The following is an 8,860-nucleotide window of genomic DNA, read 5'->3' on the forward strand; positions in this document are numbered from 1 at the left end:
GAACCTGGTGGTGCAGAAGTTCCTGCGCACCTACCAGGGGATGGGCGAACTGCTGGAAACGGCAAGGAATGTTGTGCGTCACTTCCGGCGCTCGGCTGCAGCCTGTGCGAGCCTGGAAGACGTGCAAAAGGAGCTGGATCTGCCACGCCATCGGCTGATCCTTGACGTTCCGACTCGCTGGAACTCCACCCTGGCGATGTTGGAGCGTCTGGTTGAACAGAGGCACGCTGTCAAACAGTACCTTGCCCTGGCCACTGTTTCCGCAGCTCAGAGAAGGGACAAGACCAGCAACATCCCGTCCATCGTCCCCGATGATGACTGGAGGCACATGCAGCAGGTGTGCTTAGTGCTGGCTCCCTTCCTGCAGGCCACAAACATGGTGAGCAGGGACCATGCTATGGTCTGCGAGTGGGTGCCCCTGGTTTCTCTGCTGAACAGGGCCCTCGATGCTTTGCTGGAACAGGGAGCGGCAGCCTTGGACCAGCAGGAGCGGCAACCAGCTGCGCAGTCCACCTCTGAGGGGGAGGAGGAGGAGGACTTGGTGGAGGTCCCTGACCTGGCTGCTGATGAGGGGGATCAGCACAGCGCAGCTGAGTTGGTGCGGGGGTGGAGAGAGGATGAGGCGGCAGAGGAGGAGGATGAGGACAGCACTGACGTCGATGTGCCAGCAGACGTGGCCCGCCTCTTCCCAATGGCAGCGCACATGCTGACGTGCCTGCGCAGGGACCCCAGGGTGATCCAGATGAAGCAGAGGGAGGAGATCTGGATCAGCATGATGTTGGACCCACGCCTCAAGGGGAAGTTGAGCCAGTTCCTGCCGCCTGCAGGAGGAGACCCAGCGCAACAAATAAGGAGCTTGCAGCAGGCCCTTGTTGAGCGCTTGGAGGAAGCCTTCCCCCAGCCTTCCACCCCCACTGTCCAGCAGCCAGCACAGAGGCAGCAGCATGTGCCTGCATCCAGCAGCAGCAAGCGCCCCACAGACCTGCTGTCTCTCAGCCACGAGCTCTACAGGACTGTAGAGGCTCCGGCAGCAGTGACTAGAGAGGAGATGCATGCAGCAGCATCCTCCTCCGGTCACAGCCAGCGCCTGACCCGCATGGTGGCTGACTACATGGGGTCGTACAGCGGGCTTGACAGCGATGCCCCTGTTGATCCCATGGAGTATTGGGTCAAGCGCATGGAGATCTGGAGCGAGCTGGCGCAGTACGCCCTGGAAGTGCTGTCCTGCCCCCCTTCCAGCGTGCTGTCCGAGCGCTGCTTCAGTGCAGCTGGTGGCGTGGTCACCGAGAAACGCTCACGTCTGTCTCACAAGTCTGTGGACAGACTGACGTTTCTCAAGATGAACCAGGCGTGGGTGGAAGGCGAGTTCCTGGCCCCTGTTGTCGGCGAGAGGGGGACATGAACTGGCTGCCGGAACCATCGTTAATGTGCCTTACCACCCTTTACCACCTCCTGGCTCCTGCTCACTAAGCCAGCCTGGTTCACTTTGACTATTACGTCGCCTGCAGCCACACATTTTACACCTACAGTGGGCTGCTGTGTACTGCCCTTCTGCTGTCTGTCTGTGTTTCCCACTGCCAGGGTACACAGATTTACCTTCTGCTGCCACTCTGCCACCAGCTATTACGTCAAACAATAGCTATATTGGTTGTAAAACCAAAAACCAAAAAACCATTAAAAAAAAAAAAAGGTTTAATTTTTCTGAGGTGCCCGGGTTGAAAACTGTGTTGTCCCAGTTGTGTATTGGACACAATGTGGGCTGCACGACCGCTGTCTGGGACCTCCTGTTGTGTTTATTTACAGCCCTGGTATCACCGCTAGGTACCAGGGCTATTATGTCACGCTGCCTACCTGCTGCCACACTCACACTGCTCCTCCACACCTCCTCCTGCTGCTGCTGCTGCTGTCTGTCTGTGTTTCCCACTGCCAGGGTACACAGATGATTTACCTTCTGCTGCCACTCTGCCACCAGCTATTACGTCAAACAATAGCTGCTCGCCTACTCCTCCATTCCTCCTCCTGCTGCTGCTGTCTGTCTGTGTTTCCCACTGCCAGGGTACACAGAATTACCTTCTTCTGCTGCCACTCTGCCACCAGCTATTACGTCAAACAATAGCTATATTGGTTGCAAAACCACAACCCAAACAAACCATTAAAAAAAAAAAAAGGTTTAATTTTTCTGAGGTGCCCGGGTTGAAAACTGTGTTGTCCCAGTTGTGTATTGGACACAATGTGGGCTGCACGACCGCTGTCTGGGACCTCCTGTTGTGTTTATTTACAGCCCTGGTATCACCGCTAGGTACCAGGGCTATTATGTCACGCTGCCTACCTGCTGCCACACTCACACTGCTCCTCCACACCTCCTCCTGCTGCTGCTGCTGCTGTCTGTCTGTGTTTCCCACTGCCAGGGTACACAGATGATTTACCTTCTGCTGCCACTCTGCCACCAGCTATTACGTCAAACAATAGCTGCTCGCCTACTCCTCCATTCCTCCTCCTGCTGCTGCTGTCTGTCTGTGTTTTCCACTGCCAGGGTACACAGCATTACCTTCTTCTGCTGCCTCTCTGCCACCAGCTATTACGTCAAACAATAGCTATATTGGTTGCAAAACCAAAACCCAAACAAACCATTAAAAAAAAAAAAGGTTTAATTTTTCTGAGGTGCCCGGGTTGAAAACTGTGTTGTCCCAATTGTGTATTGGACACGATGTGGGCTGCACGACCGCTGTCTGGGACCTCCTGTTGTGTTTATTTACAGCCCTGGTATCACCGCTAGGTACCAGGGCTATTATGTCACGCTGCCTACCTGCTGCCACACTCACACTGCTCCTCCACACCTCCTCCTGCTGCTGCTGCTGCTGTCTGTCTGTGTTTCCCACTGCCAGGGTACACAGATGATTTACCTTCTGCTGCCACTCTGCCACCAGCTATTACGTCAAACAATAGCTGCTCGCCTACTCCTCCATTCCTCCTCCTGCTGCTGCTGTCTGTCTGTGTTTCCCACTGCCAGGGTACACAGCATTACCTTCTTCTGCTGCCACTCTGCCACCAGCTATTACGTCAAACAATAGCTATATTGGTTGCAAAACCAAAACCCAAACAAACCATTAAAAAAAAAAAAGGTTTAATTTTTCTGAGGTGCCCGGGTTGAAAACTGTGTTGTCCCAGTTGTGTATTGGACACGATGTGGGCTGCACGACCGCTGTCTGGGACCTCCTGTTGTGTTTATTTACAGCCCTGGTATCACCGCTAGGTACCAGGGCTATTATGTCACGCTGCCTACCTGCTGCCACACTCACACTGCTCCTCCACACCTCCTCCTGCTGCTGCTGCTGCTGTCTGTCTGTGTTTCCCACTGCCAGGGTACACAGATGATTTACCTTCTGCTGCCACTCTGCCACCAGCTATTACGTCAAACAATAGCTGCTCGCCTACTCCTCCATTCCTCCTCCTGCTGCTGCTGTCTGTCTGTGTTTCCCACTGCCAGGGTACACAGAATTACCTTCTTCTGCTGCCACTCTGCCACCAGCTATTACGTCAAACAATAGCTATATTGGTTGCAAAACCAAAACCCAAACAAACCATTAAAAAAAAAAAAAGGTTTAATTTTTCTGAGGTGCCCGGGTTGAAAACTGTGTTGTCCCAGTTGTGTATTGGACACAATGTGGGCTGCACGACCGCTGTCTGGGACCTCCTGTTGTGTTTATTTACAGCCCTGGTATCACCGCTAGGTACCAGGGCTATTATGTCACGCTGCCTACCTGCTGCCACACTCACACTGCTCCTCCACACCTCCTCCTGCTGCTGCTGCTGCTGTCTGTCTGTGTTTCCCACTGCCAGGGTACACAGATGATTTACCTTCTGCTGCCACTCTGCCACCAGCTATTACGTCAAACAATAGCTGCTCGCCTACTCCTCCATTCCTCCTCCTGCTGCTGCTGTCTGTCTGTGTTTCCCACTGCCAGGGTACACAGAATTACCTTCTTCTGCTGCCACTCTGCCACCAGCTATTACGTCAAACAATAGCTATATTGGTTGTAAAACCAAAAACCAAAAAACCATTAAAAAAAAAAAAAGGTTTAATTTTTCTGAGGTGCCCGGGTTGAAAACTGTGTTGTCCCAGTTGTGTATTGGACACAATGTGGGCTGCACGACCGCTGTCTGGGACCTCCTGTTGTGTTTATTTACAGCCCTGGTATCACCGCTAGGTACCAGGGCTATTATGTCACGGCGAGCTGCCTGCCTCATTGACTGCCTGCTGCCACACACTCATCCTCCTCCTCCTGCTGCTGAATTTACCTCCTGCTGTCTTTGTGTTTCCACTGCCAGGGAGCACATACAATGGCGCTTCCAACATGCGTGCGCCCACCAGCTATTTGTTACGCTCAAAAATAGCTGCATTTCTTTAAAAAAAAATTGAAAAGAGAAATACGTGAAGATGATGAAGAAGAAGATGAAAAAGAAGAAGAAGATAAAGAAGAAGAAGATGAAGAAGATGAAGAAGAAGAAGATGAAGAAGAAGATGAAGAAGAAGATGAAGAAGAAGATGAAAAAGAAGAAGAAGAAGAAGAAGATGAAGAAGAAGAAGATGAAGAAGAAGAAGAAGAAGAAGATGAAGAAGATGAAGAAGAAGAAGATGAAGAAGATGAAGAAGATGAAGAAGAAGAAGATGAAGAAGATGAAGAAGAAGAAGATGAAGAAGAAGAAGATGAAGAAGAAGAAGAAGATGAAGAAGAAGAAGATGAAGAAGATGAAGAAGAAGAAGAAGAAGAAGAAGAAGAAGATGAAGAAGAAGAAAAAGAAGAAGAAGATATAGAAGAAGAAGATCTAGAAGAAGAAGAAAGATAAAGAAGAAGAAGAACAAGTATATACAGTAACACTACTGAACAAAATTTAGGACACAACTTCTCTTTCCACATTTTTTTTTAAAGGAACATCCCCACATAATCACTTGCTGTTGTTACTTGGAAAAAAAGATGTTTCTTGCATCATTCACCCTCAAAACAAGTGTTGGAAGCTATTTAAGGCCAATTCGAATAGTCAGCTCGAATAGTGAGCTCGAATACCGACTCGAATAGTGAGCTCGAAGTCCGAGGTCGAATCGAATAGTAAAAATTATTCGACTCGAATATTCGACTGACCTCGAATAATTTACTATTCGAATTCGACCAAACTCGAATTTTAAAAAGGGGTATTTGAGCATCACTAGCGTCAAGGGCACGCCCTGCCTGCCACGGGCTGGAGGAAGCCGCAGGTAAGTGGATTAGTATTTTTATTTTTGTAAATACCTCCTTGAATCTTTCCTTTAGGCTCTTGCACTGCTGAAAGCATGATTTGCTGTAATGACTCGTGCACAAAGCAATAGTGTCTATCAAGCGCTGACTCTAAGGCTGCAGCTGTGACAGGTGTAGTGTCAGCAGTGATACAAGCCTGTGTTCCCGGAGGATCAGCGTGGTCAGGGCGATCGGCGCCATATTGGCTTCCTGGGGGCGGAAAAATTGGTCCATCATGCCCTTCTGTGGCGCTGGTTTAGCTGGAGCATTTGGGGGCTTCAGCTGCAGGGGAGTCTCAGCTATCGATCTTGGGGGGAGCCGCGCGTGAGTTGCGTCTGGGGAGCTTGATGCGGCTTAGCAAAGGGAGAGGTGGGCTGGAGCTCCTGGATCAAGCGGCCATTATGGTAGCGCCGCGCAAGCACCTGTATTTGAGGAGTTTTTCATGTGTCTGAGTCCTGAGCCAAGGCTCATATGCCTTGTGTAAGTCTGCTAAAATCTGACAGAACTGACAGGTTTTAGGCCAGTCCATCTCCTCATGGGGGATCTCAGGGTTTTCTTTGTTTTCAACAGCATTTCCTGAACAGCAGTTCCAAAGTCTAACTGCCAAAATAGTGTGCAAGTGATTAGGGAGGCCGGCTGGTATCTCACTATTTTGGCAGTTAAACTTTGGTTCATGTAAGAGAGGAGAACCGAGAGCCCGATATAGTGGCAATTGGGTATATTGAACAAGTATAGGGGGGGCTCAGCGCACCTCTGATTGGAGGCCATTCGGAGGCGGCCTGGTGATGCGCTGATTCACCTTTTGCGCAATTTTCAATTTTCAATTTACTTGGTAGCGCACCCAGGCTATGCATATGCATAGGTTAGGATTTAGTTAGTGTTAGGTCCCCTCCCATAGGGGGATGACTTCTCCGCAGTGGGAGGGACGAGTGCTTAACAAGTTGCAAGCAAGCTGTTACAGGAAACCAACATCCTCCAGTGGTAGACAGGTCACGTGTATGCTCGGTGTGTATTTTATCCCACAAGTGGGGCTTGCACTCTCTTGCAGGTAGGCACTTATCTGTTTTTAAGTAGCGCTGTTCATTTCTTTGCTAAGTATAGATTTATACTCACAAACCAGGGTTACCTCCAAGTAACCACTGTAAAAGCAGGTGGGGAGATTCACCTGTCCCCACTCAGGATTAAGAAGTCGCTCTCTGTAGACAGGAGAAAAAGGGGTATCCCCCTCCACCAGGGGTGGATATTAATGATAATGTAATGGAGGACAGAGGCGCCAAAAGGATAAAAACAGTTATTAAAAAGTTATTAAAAAGTTTAAAAGTGCTTAGGAGGCAGTGGTGGACTTACCTCCTGCAAGCAGACACAAAAACTGTGTATTCAAGACAAGTAAAGTTTATTGGTATTTTTTTTTTTTTTAAGACAAGTAAAGTTTATTGGTACACTCCAGGGGTGTTCCTGTTCCTGTTCAGGAAATGCTGTTGAAAACAAAAAAAAACCCCTGAGAATCCCCATGAGGAGATGGACTGGCCCAAAACCTGTCGGTTCTGTCAGATTCTATCTGCCTAATTTTTTTCACGATAGCGGAGATGAGGTGAAAGTAAGTAAGAAACTGACGACATGTAACATTTTCTATGATTTGACTTCCCAGTTGACATTACAGCTCTACCTTTGTGGTGAATTTCCATCCTATGGCCGTTGTGTTGATATGAAGCTGTTGATCCTCAGAAGCCCAGGGGATAAATACACCCACAGTCTTCACAGTGGCAGAACCTTCATTTTCATGTATCACATTTGATATTCTGTAGTAATAAACAAATTCTCCTTGTTCATTAAATAAAGGCATGATTGTACTTGAATCAATCGAATGTTGTGCCAATTTTAGTTGACGATACATCTGGACAACAAATGCAGAATATTAAATTCATACATGAGGAAAGATAATTTAAACATAAAAAACTAAATGCACAACACCACATCAGAGGACACACCTTCACACCTATCCTCCACATAGTATCAAATGTGTCAATTTCTTTGGGATAAGTAAGTATTTATTCAGTGGCGTAGTTAAGGGGAGCTGTGGGCCCCGGTGCAAGTTTTACATTGGGGCCCCCCAAGCACTCTATACATAACAATTGATACGGCGCACCAAAACCTGCCAATGGCAACTACAGTGTCAGAGGTGCAAGAAGGGGATGGGGAACAGCTTTTTAATGATTACCACTGTTCAAAGTATCTATAGAAGTGATTATTATAAGCACAGGACCTATAGAGAGGTAATACTGTAGTTGAGGGAGGGCCCTTCGGGACACCTCTGGGCCAAGGGCACCGATGCGGTCGCAACCTCTGAAACCCCTATTGCTACGCTCCTGTATTTATTGTGTTATCTTGAATTCAATGTAGTAGAAAACTCTATAACAGGCAGTACTATGATGGAGGACCTTCAATGATGGGCAATATATCTGCAGGAATTGTAATTGAGAGCACTGTAATGGGGGGCGCAGTAATGGGGGGCACTGTAATGGGGGCACTGTAATGGGGGGCACTGTAATGGGGGCACAGTAATGGTTGCACTGTAATGGGGGCACAGTAATGGGGGCACAGTAATGGGGGGCACTGTAATGGGGGGCACAGTAATGGGGGGCACTGTAATTGGGGCATTGTAATGGGGCACAGTAATTGGGGGCACTGTAATGGGGGCACAGTAATGGGGGGCACAGTAATGGGGGGCACTATAATGGGGGCACAGTAATGGGGGGGCACTGTAATGGGGCACAGTAATGGGGGGCACAGTAAAGGGATACTGTGATTGTTAGGATTATACTAGGAAGCTCTATAAGGGGAATCACTGTAGAAAAGGTAATATATAGCTGACATTGTTAAAGTAAACCTGTAGTGAAAAAAGTGCTCCTAGGAAGTATTTACCTTGGGAGGAGGAAACCTCTGTATCCTAAAAAGGCACTCCCCTTCATCCTCACCAGAGGGGCCCCTGTGCTGGGACCCCTAAGATGTCTTTGTTGGTCACTTGTCAGCATGCATGTATGTGCACCAGTGGCTCAGGCTCCAGCAGAAATAGTCTAGCCCGACTGGGTCCGCCAAGAGCTGCCACGCTTTCATCAACATGTCACCTGACCCACTAGGAATCTAACCACCCTTGACCACTGCTATATGGTCCTGAAAGATGCATACAAGGCTGCCCCATGGGCTGCACTAGATTCATCTGACCACTGCCTCATCCGCCTGATCCCCACTTACAGGCGACATTTGGGGCCATATGCAATTTATTTTTTTACCTGAGTTTTCTCCCAGGTGATATTTTCACAACTTATAAATAAAATGCCCTTTAAGCCACAAGAAAGCAAACTAATACTCAAAATAATTTTGACAGTATTTTTTCACCTACTTTGTGGGACTTTTTTTCCATTGTAAAGTGCTAAAAAGTTTAATTTAAATGAAAGATGAAAAATTATCTCCTAGGAGAAAACTCAGGAGAAAAAGTGAATTGCATATGGCCCCTGGAATCGGATGAAACCAGTCCTAAATAACACCAAGGTGTGGTCAAGCGAGGCCAAGCTCCAACTTCAGCCCTG

General features: G+C 48.4%; 1 protein-coding gene across 1 annotated transcript in view; it reads right to left on the minus strand.

The window, feature by feature from the left end:
• LOC137511009 (vomeronasal type-2 receptor 26-like) overlaps window positions 1-7,060 on the minus strand; it is a 293,519-nt gene extending 286,459 nt beyond the window's left edge. Inside the window, exon 1 of the mRNA XM_068233987.1 lies at window positions 6,940-7,060. The gene's annotated coding sequence lies outside the window, so the exon portion shown is untranslated. The remainder of the gene's footprint in view (window positions 1-6,939) is intronic.
• Window positions 7,061-8,860: the final 1,800 nt, after the last annotated feature.

This window comes from Hyperolius riggenbachi, chromosome 1 (assembly GCF_040937935.1).
Source record: "Hyperolius riggenbachi isolate aHypRig1 chromosome 1, aHypRig1.pri, whole genome shotgun sequence".
Taxonomy (NCBI): domain Eukaryota; kingdom Metazoa; phylum Chordata; class Amphibia; order Anura; family Hyperoliidae; genus Hyperolius; species Hyperolius riggenbachi.